Genomic DNA, 14338 nt, shown 5'->3' with positions numbered 1-14338 from the left:
TCTGTTTAGAACACCTCCCCGACACACACACACACACACACACACACACACACACACACACACACACACACACAACTTTTTTTTCCTCACCTCTGTAGGTTCAGCTCATGTACAGTCCTTGGTTCAGCTCATGGTCTCTCCTTTTTTCTCTCCCTTTTTCTCTCCAAAAAGCTAGATCGTCATCACCATACCTAGTCAGCCTCTCTCTCTCTCTCTCTCTCTCTCTCTCTCTCTCTCTCTCTCTCTCATATTATTAATAATAATAGCCCTTTCGACATAGCAGCATGAAGTGGCTGCCTTTGAGAAAGCACATTTAATCTTTACTGGCTCCCCTAGGCTTCACTGAAGAAGAAGGCAAGGGGAGAAAAAAAGGAGAGAGAGGAAAAAAAGGCTTGTAAGGGAGGCTGCTGACGGACAGCAAGCATCAGGCACAAATCAGCGACACGTTGAATTTTCCTAGACCACACTGCCCCCTTTCTTCTCGGCTCTCTCCCTGGGCTCCTGGAAAGCCCCAGTGTCTGGTTACAGGAGGCAATGGGTCTCTTTCTGCCAACCATGGTACAGATTCCTCACATGCCTGCTTAAACCTCTGGCAGAGTAAGGAATCGATACCCCTCTCTAATCACCTTTAGCTCTTTGATGGCTTCCCCCCTTTTCTGAGAATCCACTTGGCTTCCCTCGCATCTCTCCCCTACCCCTCCCACCCTGCCAGGCTTTGGCTTACAAAGCTTGCAGGCTGTCATCCCTCACTTCCTTCTATATCTTGAAGACAAGCCTCTTCGAAAATGCTCTCGAGCTTACTCTCTCTGTGCTGTAGCATGTCTCCTCCCGGACTAGCAGCACCGGATGCACGGACACATCTCTCTGACTACTAATGAGATCAAAAATACACCATCGGGTCAGGGAACCTACACATTGTAATATATATGTATATATATTATATATATTACTATAAGTATATATTACACACATATAGTATATATTACATATGTACATAAATATATATTCTCTTGCTAGATCTACAGTTCTGGTAGCCCATTTATGGGGTGGGGGGGGGCTCATTCAAGATGGGAAATGTGAGGAAGTAAGACCTCTGTCTGGTGTAGTGTGGTTCTTTGGACCAATTGTTTGGCATCCACACACGTGTGTGGATGAGCGCAGGTGAGGCTTCTTGTGAAATTTTTCTTGTTCCTTTTCTTTTTAACGGGCAGATCGTCAACAACGCCCTAAACATTTCTTTGAAATTTGTGTGTGAAAGCATAAAAGAGCAATGACTCCAGTCTATATTTAAGATACACACACACTCTTCGGGCGCACAATGACCGTAATGCTAAAACTCTTGCCTTTGAATGGTTGAATTTTGCTGGTTGCCTCCGGTTGCAATGTGCACTAATTTGCCACTTACGTTCCTGGGTTTTGGAAAGCTACTCAATCAGTCTCCTCTGCTCAGACAAACCCTTGGCTTCTGCAGCAGACATATTTTCTGATTCCCAGAGCGTTTGTATCCTCCCATATTCATCAGATACATTCATACTTTATTGATCAGTCTAATGTCCTTCAATAATGATAAGCAATACTTCGGATGATGAAAAAGAGGGGGGTTGCAAGAAAAAATAGAAGCCATTCCCTGGGAGATGAAGGGTTTGCTGTCTTGCTGTCGCAGGTTTTAAATGCTTGCCTTTTATACAGTGTCCTCTCACGGTCCGTACCACTCCCTAAATTAGGGTCTCTGCCTATCTATAAACACAGGGTATACTGCTGCCTTAACCCAGTTTTCCCAATGAGGATAGAATCCTGCAGACAACAGACAGTGCTGTGTTAAAATAGAATACGGGGTTCTGTAAATAGCAAGAAAGGGGGGAAGGCAGCCAAGGATGCAGGTTCCCTGCAAGTGGGTGTTTTAAAAGGTAGTTTCTTTGTGCTCCTCACAGACTTTCATTGTGCTTTGTCTCTGATGGTGAGACTTCAGATGCACGGCTGGAAGCCGAACGAAGGAGAAGGAAGAGGGCTGGAGATGAGGCACCAGAGGAAGGGGGAAAGAGAGGAGAAGAGAAGAGAGGAGGAGGAAAAGCAGGAGGAAGAAGTCAAACGGGCCTAAGAGTACAAGTTCCACAATGTTGGAAGATCTTCAACACTTTTTTTTTTGTCACGACTAGGAAGGAAGAAGGTGTTTGCCAGGAGTTGGTGACTGGGTCAGAATCTTTTTCAGATTTGACTGCTTGGGTGTTTGTACTAGACTGATAAAGAAAAGAGAGGGGAGGGAGAGGGAGGAAGGGAGAGAGAAACATGCTAAAATAATCAAGAAGGGTGGAGCTGTCAAAAAAAAATCTTTGACTCATTGGGTGCCTCCCTGTAATGCCAAGATGACGCATTCCTAAGGAGATTCCTTGGTTGTCTTGTATCTGTGAGGGCCTGAGAGCAGGGAACTGCACCCAACCAGAAAGGAAAGACAAACAGAACGAAATTCTCCAAACCCCTCTGACTTGCAGTAACAGTTTAGCATAACTTCCCCACACTAAGCTAATTTGTCCTTGCCTGTGTTCGGTTTGCTTACACGGATACACAAATACATGACTTGCGAAAGTTGGCCTAAGGAACACATCATTTTCTCCATACAACTCGCCATGTCTTCAGAGGATACTTATTTCAAGCAGTTAACACCTGACCCCAATTTCTGTGGGTAATTAGTGAGCTAGATAACCACACAAAGTGGGTAATTATTTAGTACCCAAGGGTACGCTAGAAGTGGGTAGTGGCTTTGTTAGCAAAAGCATATCTCTAATTATTGTATCTGTGATGGGTGTCTTAAAAATACCAGCTACTCTATCAAGCGGCCCATGATAAAGGAGTAGCTGTTTTACTGTCCTCAGCATATACGTAACATGTCTTCTGTCACGGTTAAGAATATTTACCTCTAAGGTATGGAGTATGGTGAAGATTAATTAGTTAACAACCGTAAGACTCTCAGAAGATTAGATGAGCTAGAGAGCTTCTAACTCCAATATTAGTGTCACTGTTGTTACATTGGCCACATTACTTCTGACTGAGAGATATTGGAGGGAGTAGATGCTATTGTTCACCCTATGTCTTGGTCTGATGTTAATGCAGAGGCCACAAACATAATGAATGTGATCATGAGAAGCGGTTGACTGCCCAGTAGTCTAACCAGGTTGGGAAAGAGAAGTAGACGGTGTTGAACTGACAGCTGGCTCAGGTTAGGTCTGAGGAGCTGGGGTGGGAGGTGGAGAGAGGGAAGAGCCACAGGAAAGAGTCAGGGATGAGTCTGCATCAGCTGAATCACACCCTCCTTCTCAAGTCTTCTACGCCTCTGACAAAGCACCAATGTACAGAGAGCTCTCAGAGAAGACATCTGTGAAAGTCTTGGGATAAGCTTAGCATTATCACATCGACTCTACAGTATTTGTTGTGGAGAACTTCCATACAGATCATGTAAGCTTATGCGGGTGCGTTTTAATAGAATGAATACTGTGTGGAGGGTAGGCACGTAGAGGACAACCTCACATATCTTCAAGCCAAGACTGGAACCATGAAAAAGAAGCAGTTTGTTGTTTTAATAAACCATTCCAAGGGTGAGGAGGGTACTATTTATTTTTGCTGAGAAGGAAAAAAAGGTGGGCAGGGGGGAGAGAAAAGACAAGAGACACAGAGACAGAGACACACAGGGAGTCCAAGCACACTTTGGGTAGCCTGATCCTGGAGATGAGCCAAGCCTTGAAAACAATAAATGAAATAGCAACAGGAAAGACTTAGAGCACCTACTACTTTCTCTGTGAGTGTCCATCACCTTGGGTCTGTTGTCTGGGTCTAGCAGCGGCGGGGACACATGGGGGCCTCTGGAGTCTGCATTTTCAAGTTGGCTCACCACATTTTTTCTCTCAAAGCAACGTTGTCCTGGGGATTGACTTAGAGATTTGGGAGGTGCAATCAAGTGGGAAGTGGAAGAGAAATATGCAAAGATGTTGTATTCCATCCAGCGGATGCTTCTAGGGAACTGGGAGGAGAGTTGACCCCATCCTTCAGCCAACTGGAAAACAGTTGAAATCCCCTCCACTGGCCAGGACACACTGAGGCTGGGATTGGAGACTAAGGTTGGGGCGAATAGATTTGAATATAGTGTTTGGGAACTGAGAGGAAACTTCTCCAAAAGATTCAGAGCCAGTCTTGTGACCCGAAGCCCAGTGTTTGTCACCCCCTCTCTGAGCTCAGAACTACAAAGGCTAGCTGGCATTCTCCAGTCCGCCCAGCTTCTTTCAAACCCACAGACTGTGCCAGACTTGGCCCCACCTCCCCCTGCAGCAGATTCTGTAGCCCTGCTCCACAGACGTGCGGCAGGAAAGCTGATTTCCATTTTAATTGCCCTACCTGGCTCGCCCCTCTGTCACTGGTCCTGGTTCTTGGCTCTTGGCAAGATTTCAAAGGACCAGTCAATTGTTTTGACTCCCCCCACCCCCAAAACTTAATCTTCAACACATCCGGTTCCTACTTCCCCCCAAATGCGATCCTTTCAAACAAAACCTTCTCCCTTTCTGCCTTGTCCTGCACTATGGACACCTGCTTTCTTGGGCCTCTCCTACTTTTGTGTAACTTTTTAATTTTATTTTATTTTGCCTCACATAATGGAGGGACCTGAAGGAAAGCCAAAGTCTTTTCTTTATAACATTTTCACCCGTACTAAACCACTAAACCATCTCAGACAATGTAAAGCAACATAGGACATTTCCTAAAAGTTCACCTGAAAAAGACTGGATGAGCAGAGAACAGGTGTGTGTGTGTGTGGGGGGGTGCAGAGACACAGAGAGACACATTCAGAAAGATGGAGGAGAGGCAGAGAGAGAAAGAGACAGACAGAGAGAGACAGAGACAAGAAGACAGAGAGACAGAGAGACAGAGAAAATGTACCCAAATATGAGAATGCAGTAGGCAAGTCAGGCAAATAGCTGGAGGGTGTTAACTTGGCAAGAACATACAGATCACACACATACACACACACACACACACACACACACACACACACACAGAGAGAGAGAGAGAGAGAGAGAGAGAGAGAGACCAGAGAGACAGACATAGACAGAGAGTCTCTATCAAGCATCTACATTGAGCAATTCTACCACAGTTCCCCTAGATTGGATGATTCTGTCAAAGTAACTGTTTCTGTGGACGGGTTGGGCCAGGCAACATGGTTCTGCATCTAGAAGCTGAACCACAGCAGCCTCTGGGATGGAGCAGAATAGAAATGAGGGCAGATGTCTCTAACTCACCACCTCTGTGTATGTCAGTCTGGGCTTAGGGGATAAGACAGGTGACAATGGTACCCCCATACATCTCCAAGATGTTATGACCCTAGCAACTGCCATTTTTCCTTACGGTTCCTGCTCATGCTTCCTACTTAAGCACTTACAGGTCCCTCTTGCAATCCTCTGTTTCTGTTTCTTCTAATAGATCGCTGGGGTTGGGTGGGGCTTCTATATTCCATATGCAGAAAGCTTAAATCTCAGCCCTTGCCTTTAAAGACATCATGAGTGTTTTATAGGTCCAGAGAACAGGGTTCAGAATAGGCAGCTCTGCCCAGATAGTGTGGGTCAGGGCCAGGATTTGAACCAGGTTACAGTTTGCCTAAGTATAGTCTTGCCTTTGCGATGTTACAGCCTCTCGCCCTGGGTTAGTGTCCTCAATCTTTCTGATCAGTCTCCTCAGACTCCCTTAGTCCTCCTGTATATTTTATACTTTACTCTGTCCTAGAACTGTTTTTATTTTGATGATTTTATCCAGCTCATTGTCGTCTTGTACTTAAGGATGTGCCAGGCATTGTGCTGGGCAGTGTTATCCTTGAAGTTGGGGATAGACAAAGGTGCATGGCCTCTCTATCCTGCTGTCAGCGTCTCTGTGCTCTAAGGCTGTGGAGGAAGAAGCTTTGACAATTTCCCATGTTCCCTTAGAGAGTGAATGGCATCTACATTCAACAGGAGGTACCAAAGGGGTTTGAATACATTTTTATGTTAATATTTTCGTATTGAAGCTTTTCATTTATTTTTACATTTATTATCTACTGTGGGGTGGGACATAGGCCACAGCACACAAGTTGATAGCAGAGGACATTTTGAAAGGTCAGTTGTTTCCTTCTACTGTGTAGGTTCAAGGGACTGAAGAAAGATCACCAGGCTTGCCAGCAAACACCTGTAACCACTGAGCCATCTTGCCCCACATTATAGCTTTTTGAAAAATGGTATTATGTATAAAGTAGCCTTTTGAGAAGTTAGCACACTGCTGTACATAACTAGCATGTAAAATAAAATTGGTGAGAGTCAGCCTAATTTTTTTAAAGACTATTGTCTGGCTGATGGTCTATGTGGTGTCACAGTCATAATTCCTTCTGTAAATTCTGAGGTCACATGGTTTCTTGTGTAAAGCCACCACACTGTGGCTCAGGAGGTCTCTTCAAGTGATAAATTGTGTCGGGTGATATGGTAGTGAAGGAATAGTCGGGTCTGCATGTAGGGGGAAAAGTATGTATGTCAGTCCATACAGGGGTCCAGGTCTGCAGTAGGCAATCCAGTCACAGTGCCCTCATTTCAGAGAAACAGGGTGAGATGCTCCAAGTGTTCCATGGCTGTCTGGCCTGAATGTCTCCAGGGTTTCATAATGTGTACTCTGAAGACAGATTAGACAATTCCTTATTTTGCTTAAGGGAAGAATATTTTAAGTACATGTAATTGCTATCTTTGCAGGCTAAGTTCTATTCTCGTCTTAAAACAAAACAAAACAAAAGGTTTCTCATATTTTTTTTCACTTGAACCCATCTACTAGTATATAGCACAGAGCTAGAGAAAAAAATTCCCAGAAAAGCAAATCCGGGCAGTGGATACATCATCGGGTTGGTATGACTGGATGACTGGATAGGGTCTAAACGTGTGAGGTGCCTTGGGTACAGTTCCTCTTGGCCTCCTTGGTACTTTTGCCAATGTCTCCTCCTGGAGTTTTCTCTGAGGTGTGGAGTCAAGTACATAGTGACCATCACGGGTGCAAGAAAGAGGAAGAGGAAGTGGGCTGGGAATCATGGCTGGAAGGTATGATTGGCAGGTGTTGCTGAGCTGTGGGATGGATCTGTTCTGTTCGCCCTAAATTGTCTGTTATTGGGTAGAGCTAAGGAGGACTATGACTAACCTGGTGTTCACTCTGTCCTCTATCTTGCTGGGTATTCTGGTTGGTTACAAACATGTTGCCATCTTCACCACCTGGGAAAATTTTCATGCTATCAGCCCAGAGCACAGTTTGTAAAGTTTTATCCTTTGGTGAGATTCTTCAAGGGAGAGCTGGGTAGGATGCCACAGTCATTCTATTCCAAACGCTCTCAACATATAGAGTATTCAAACTCTTCCAGGCAGGGCTCCCCCAGGTATTACCTGCTCTTCACAGGAAGAAGGGGAATGGAAATGTATTTGCATTCTGCATGGTCAGCAGAGCCCTTTTCCTTGGGCAATGAGGCTGAGGCAATAGGGAGTGGCATGTGCTGTAGGTTGCATGTGGCTCAAGTAGTCTTAAGGTCTGTCATTTCACTCTAAACTATTCCTAGGTTGTAAGTGTCTGCTTAGGTGTGTCAGGGTGAAAAACTGGATGATTTTCTTCATAAGGGAAATTTGATTTTCTTTTGTTTGGGGAGTGTGTTATGGTTTAATAGAAGCTGTACCCCTAAAAGGCTTGTGCATTGAAGACTTGATCCCAGATAATAATGCTACCCAGTAAGCATTGAGGCAAGCTTTTCTCATCAAGGAATCAACCCACTGAGAATTCCAGAGGCTGAACTGCCTACTGGGAGGTGGGGCTGGATGGAGGAAGTAAGACACCGTGTGTGTGTGTGTGTGTGTGTGTGTGTGTGTGTGTGTGTGTGTGTGTATGTGCATGTAAGTGTGTGTGTGAGTGTGAGTGTGTGTGAGTGTGAGTGTGTGTGAGTGTGTATGTGTGTGAATATGTGTAAGTGCGAGCGTGTGAGTGTGTATGAGAGTGTGTATGTGTAAGTATGAGTGTGTATGTGTGAGTATGAGCGTGTGAGTGTGTGTATGTGTGTGAGTGTGTGTGTATGTGAATGTATGTGTAATTGTGAGTGTAAGTGTGTGTGAGTGTGAATGTGTGTGAGTGTGTAAGTGTGAATGTGTGTGAGTGTGTAAGTATATATGCGCGCGCGCCCCCTGAGCTCTGGTGAAAGGAAGGGGCAAGAGAATTGTCTCCATCTCTCCATAAGGAGAGAGAAAAGGAGTCCTCCCACAGTTGGATGCCTATTACCTGTATACCATAGAGGATTCTGTGACAAAGCCCATTATTCTTGGCCAAAGGGTGTTATCTGGGAGCCAAGTTCTATTTCCTCCTAGAGTCCCTGCCATTCATTTGTCATTAGGTTCAAGCTGCCAACCCAAGAGATGCAGATCCACCCCTGGGGCTTTGGAAGATAGAGGTTACTGGGCCAAGATCCTAGAGAGGATAACCAAATAAAGACACAGGCCAAAGATTTGGTCTGGAGTCATTCCTATACTTTTGTAACTGCCACACATAGCCTTGGGGCTCGGGAAGAAAAAGAGATGAAAGGGAAGGCTATGAAAGCCAAGAACATCCCCATCTCAGATCAGCTGGTGTGGTTTCTAGAGACTCTGACCAAATTAATATTCCTTAGAAACTGGCTCCTTTGTGGTATCCATCATCCATGACAGGGCAGGGAAAGAGGAAGACCTCTGACTTCCCAAGAAGGAGAGGTTAGACTATGACTGGTCTTCACATTTTCCAGTCAAATTCTCAATATTGTCTTTCACAGTCGTTCATAATCGAGAGTCAAGGCAGGGGTTAGGGGGATGGGTCAGTGAGTAAAGGCTTTGTTGTGCCAGAATGGGGACCTGAGTTTGGATCCCCCACATTTGCATAAAATCAAGACTTGGTGATACAGCTTATGTCTGGTCTCCACTTATGCATGTATGAGCAAATGCACCCATACGCACACATACATATAACACACACATACACACACACACACACACACACACACGCATGCCCACATGTGGCACACGCATGCACATGAACGCATTCACATAGACACACAGACATTTCCTCACATTCATACTTTTCATAGTCTCTGGCTTTCGCAGGTCTCCTGATCGTCTCTTTTAGCCACTGGCATTCTAACAGTGCAGGATAGGAAGCAATAGAAATGAGTGTCATCGTGCCACCACTCCGAGATCTTACTGGTGGGAACCAAGACGGTTAATAATGACTAAGAGCTTTGATCAACAGGACGATAAGAGCACTGACCTTCAAATCTAGGTCTTGTGAGCTAGAATGTGGACGTTACCAAATTCGTTCGAAGGGTGGGTTTGCATGAATCCAAGGTGTCTTTAATAATAACCACGCCCCATGGCTCCCTCTGTTATTAATGAACGACAATGTGTCGAGGAAGGGCTTTCAACACTGCACAATTAAATTTACTCAAGCGTTTGTGAAATAGATGAGTCTCCAAAGTGCTGAGCATGCAGAATTTTTTTTTTTTTTTAGAAAAATTAAAAGAATACGGAAGCATAACTTGAGATGTATTCTTGGGTCCAAGGTGCTGTGGCAGAGTCAGAATTCCTGTAGAGATTCAAACATCGAGAGATGAACAGGAAGCACTCGGGGGAGAAGCTGAGGAATATTTTAAAGGCAGAAACTGCTACCTCGGAGATTTTAAATTTGGCACATTCGACACTTCTCAAGGAGTCTCTCCCTGCTACAAGCAGCAAGGACATGAATACCAAAGAGAACGGTGCCACTGGAGCCAGGCTTCTTTTCTGAGGTCCAGTGCTTTGACCTCCATGGAGGTTGGACTCTGGACTCCCATACAGGACAGCACATGTCAAACTACTCGTAGCCCATGACACCACACCCTCCTAAATCTGGGGAAGGTGAAATCCTTTCTTTTCTTCCCTTTGGTTTCATTCCCAAGTCTTTAAAGACTGACTGAGATTTTGATTACCTACCACCCCAATTCTGGATAGTTCACTTAGGTCTGTGGGTTTGTAAGCTTAGCTCTGTAGTGTGAGTGGAGGGAGGGGCATAGGAGAACATGAGGCATCCCGCTTACCGCTGTATTCCTTATTTCCTGTTCCTTCAATACGGAGTCTCCTACTGGACACAAACCTCACCAGCTTTCAGCTAGGCATCCTTGCCAGTGAATCCTGAGCTCTGTTTAATCTCTGCATGCTCACTGCCAGGACACGGGGACTACAGGTGTACACAGCCATGCCCACTTTGATGTGGTCTCTCGGAATCTGTACTTATATCCTCATGCTTGTGTGGCAAGCACCGTAGCAACCGAGGTGGCTGCCCAGCACCCCAGCAGCAGGATTATGGAAGAGGACACAGTATATTTGGTCCTACTGAGGTACAACACAGCACTGGCCTTCTAATAAGAACTCTGAGAGTGTCTCTTTTTAATTCTGCATTCTTCTGGGACATTGATAACATCCAGATTCATAAAGTATGGAAGGAATACAGACCAGCCGATTGATTAAATACATATTAACACTCTTAAATTGTTGTTTTGATTTTAATTTTCTGGGTTTCGTTGCTGTGGTTGTTTGCCTTTGTTCGCTCGCTCGCTCGCTCGCTCGCTTGCTTAGTTTAAAGATCAGATTTTTCAGTACAGTCCAACCTGTGCAAAACTTGCTGTGTAGCTCAGGCAAGCAAGCTAGCCTTGAACTTGCAATCTGCCTGCTTCAGCTCCCAAGTGCCGGGATTAGGTGCCACAATGTCCCACCCAGACAAGTGATCTCTAATTGATCCTTTCCAGTCAAGATCCCGATTACCACAATCTACATCTCAGAATTTACGAGAGAGAGAGAGAGAGAGAGAGAGAGAGAGAGAGAGAGAGAGAGATAGGCGAGTATGTTAAACATAAAATAAGTAAGTCCGCTGCCATTGAGATTCTCGTTAAAATATTAACAGTGCGTTGGATGCATCTGCTATGTACCTACCCATAGCCTTAAAGACAAAGTAACAAAAAAAGGGGGCTTTGGAAAAATAAACAAGGAAAAAGACTAATAGGCAAATTAATAGGAAATCAAGTGATTGATTTTCCCCACCAATCTAAATGCACATATATGACTGTGCTCTGATAACTTGCTTTGTATGATGTGGTTAGAAATTATCAAAGTGCCAGGAAGTGAGCTCTGTTCAACAGACACATGGAGAGTCGCTGAGGCATGTACGGACTGGCTAGGGGGTGTAAAGGCAGGGGAAGAATCCTGTAGATTGTCTTAAAGAAAGTCTTTGTGAACTTTTTTGTATTTATTGGTTTTTTAAACAATTCTTCATACACTGTATTTTTATTACAGTCTGCCCTCTCACCCAAGTCCTCCAAGATCCTCCCGACCTAAAGAACATGTTTAACATGGGCTTAATTAAGTATGAAGATTAAGAGACACCTGGAAGCATGGTGCGGAGTTCTCTGAGGCATAGAAGGTAAGATATATCCAAATGTGGAAACGGATTCCTCGACGAAAAGATGACAGCATCCCACACAGCAGGTCTCTTCTTTTGGGAACAGATAGAGACTATACTGGAAGACACTCATGCACAAAATGCGATTCCCTATCCTACTAAGGACAGACAGAGAGGGAAATAGAATTGTCACAAGAGTCTGGGGCCTTTTTCCGTTCCTCTGGTGGTCTCATCTCTCCTTTGGGGAGTCTTCCCCACACTGTAAGTCTATCTTAAGCAGGATAGGCCACAGTCAATTCTTAATAAATGTTGCAATTAAGTTAACTTACAGACAAATTGACAACTACAAGCTCAAGTGAGACCGTATCCAAAATAAGCAAGAAGTGCGGTTCACTTAGATCTAGATAGTGAGATTTCAGCAAGCATGAATCTTCCTCCTTCTTTGAAGACGCCAAAGTCTGGTGTGCCGAGTTCTATGCATGAACTTGGCATCTGGCCCTAGGGAAAACTGAAGGCTGACATATCCTTGTCTGAGCTGCTTGCTTAAACTTCTGGTTCTATTTCGGTCTCGAGTGATCCCAAGACACATGACCCAATGGAAGAAATAAAGAACGGAATTTTAAGAGACACGAGCTCTCTGCTCAGTTTGTCATGGTGACCTTGGATAAGACGTCTCACCTCTAAGATCTTGAGCAACCTTCCTTAAACAACGAGCGAGACGGCTGAACTGGACAAACCCCACCCTTCAAGAGAACTTTCGGATCGCACCAGCCAGCTCGATGTCTGGATTCTCCTCTTACAAAGGCATTTTCCGAAGAGCTATGATACAGATGGAATTTGGTTTTTATACTCAGAGGAGTGAGGAGCGGGCTCAGTGGGTCAGAGTGCCCGCCACAGAGGCATGAGAACCTGAGTTCAGATAACCAGCATTTCTGAAAATGCTAATGGCTGCCTGTGAGCTTGTAACCCCGGGGCTATGCAGTCTCCAGGCTAAGACAGGGGGTTCTCAGGAACTTCCTAGCCACCCAACCTACTTGTAATGGGGAACTTTAAGTTCCCCATCTCAAGGAAATAATGAAGAGAAAGAGGAAGACACTCAGTGTCCTTTAGCCATCTCCACGTATGTGCACAGAGATGCACATGTACCTGAACACACGTGTGTATGTACATCCCACATGCAAAATAAATAATTGTAAATACATGAAGTATGTAATCTTATATTAAAAACAATTTATAGTATAAATAGACTAATCAGGAGGAGAAAAATCTTCAGAATCTCAGCATGGAGGGATCCATCACAGCAAATGGGGCAGTGAAAAGGGACCATAACTTGTCTATAAAATCTCCTGATACTTGAGAGGAAATGAAAGATGGACAGCTAGCTAGCTGGCTAGATACATACATACATACATACATACATACATACATACATACATACATACACAAAGATTCTTGGTAGTAAAAAATATCTCGAGGAAAGACAAGCATTATTTGTTATTTATAAAGTTGGTCTAGACAGAATAGCTGACTAATCAAAAAAAATGTGCTCTGAAGAGGAAGTCTGACCTCATGCAGAGTGTCAGCCTCACCCCTATTTAAGTGCACTGTCTGCATTTGTCAGTGACAGGAAGAACAGTACTCCATAGACGCACAACACCGCTGCTCACTGTGAATGGGCAGAGCTGGCCCAAGTTTATCATCATGATCAGCTCAGACCACACCTGCGAAAGATGTTGGTTATGTCAACTTCTTCAGAAAGTGACTCCATCCACGTTTCAGATAGACTTCCTCCTAGAGACTTTCCCATGACCAGGCACGTGTCTGTCTATGGATCGGAGAACTCAATTTTCATCCCAGCTTTCCCATCCCATCTGCCTGTCCATTCTTTTTTTCCTACAGGAGCTAAGAATTTTATAAAGCTCAGATGTGCAAAATAATCAATCCCAGGTCAAAAAATGTAACTTTATTAGCAGAGTTTTTGTTTAGCATTGTACTGATCACCTAAAGAATTTGTTCTTATCTAATTCGTAAGTGTACATATATGTGCTTATATATGTGCTTGATGTTTTGATTTTTAATTCCTTTTTAAGGGCAGCATTCAAAGCGATAGGTTTTGTTACAGCATTTTTATAGATCTATGCCATGATGCTTTGTTTGTATTTACTCCTCCCACTACACTGGCATCACTTCCACTGACACTTTAAAATACATTATCACTGCACGATTGCTAACTGTTTGCATCTATGTACTTACAACCATGTATATGCATGGGTATGTATGGGACTACATAATTATTTATGTGCAAGCTAGATGCAGCGGCCTCCCCCTCCCCCTTCCAGTCCACCTAGGAAATCTGTTTGGAGATCAACCGCTGCTCTCTCCTTGGACTTGATGTATAGCGTAGCCAGCCATCCTCGATTAACACAGCTCCCTCCTGGGAAAAGCCACAGAATAACTTTATTGATCTCCTTTCCTTCCCCTTCTCCACATTGCTCTGCTGAAATGTTGCCTTGGCTCTTAAACATTAGACCACAAGAAAACAAGGGGAAAAATGAAAACCTTTGGTTTGGGGAAATCAGGTTGATTTCCTTATATCCTTTTTTTGAAAGAAAGATAGAAAATTAAAATGAGAGAAAAACAAAAACAAAACAAAACAAAACAAAAAAACCCAAACAAAATAGGTAGCCCTGTGTGTAGCAAGGAGAAGGTGCTTAGTTTCCTGGATTTCTTAACACAGAAACCTATGCTTTGCATACCTTGTTTAAGTGAGTTCTGCTCCTCCAGGGCTCTCCATCCTCTGTGACTTCGCCGCCCGCCATCTTTGAAAAATGCCATGACTTTTATAAATACCGTTTTATCTCAC

The 14338-nt window shown here is 44.1% G+C and overlaps 1 protein-coding gene and 1 long non-coding RNA gene across 2 annotated transcripts in view; both read right to left on the bottom strand.

Annotated features, from left to right (window-relative positions):
- The window catches only part of Mir100hgl (Mir100 Mirlet7a-2 Mir125b-1 cluster host gene like), a 265006-nt gene that overhangs the window by 12522 nt on the left and 238146 nt on the right, over positions 1–14338 (bottom strand). The window contains exon 1 of the mRNA XM_039082330.2: positions 91–11374. The gene's annotated coding sequence lies outside the window, so the exon portion shown is untranslated. Of the gene's footprint in view, positions 1–90 lie in introns of the transcript that reaches the window.
- Positions 1–14338, bottom strand: part of Lnc215 (long non-coding RNA 215) — a 118106-nt gene that overhangs the window by 12522 nt on the left and 91246 nt on the right. The window lies entirely within an intron of this gene.

The sequence above is a fragment of the Rattus norvegicus genome, chromosome 8, assembly GCF_036323735.1.
Source record: "Rattus norvegicus strain BN/NHsdMcwi chromosome 8, GRCr8, whole genome shotgun sequence".
NCBI classification, from domain to species: Eukaryota; Metazoa; Chordata; class Mammalia; order Rodentia; family Muridae; genus Rattus; species Rattus norvegicus.
Note: the sequence above shows the minus strand (reverse complement) of the source record. Positions and strands in the feature narration are given on the sequence as shown.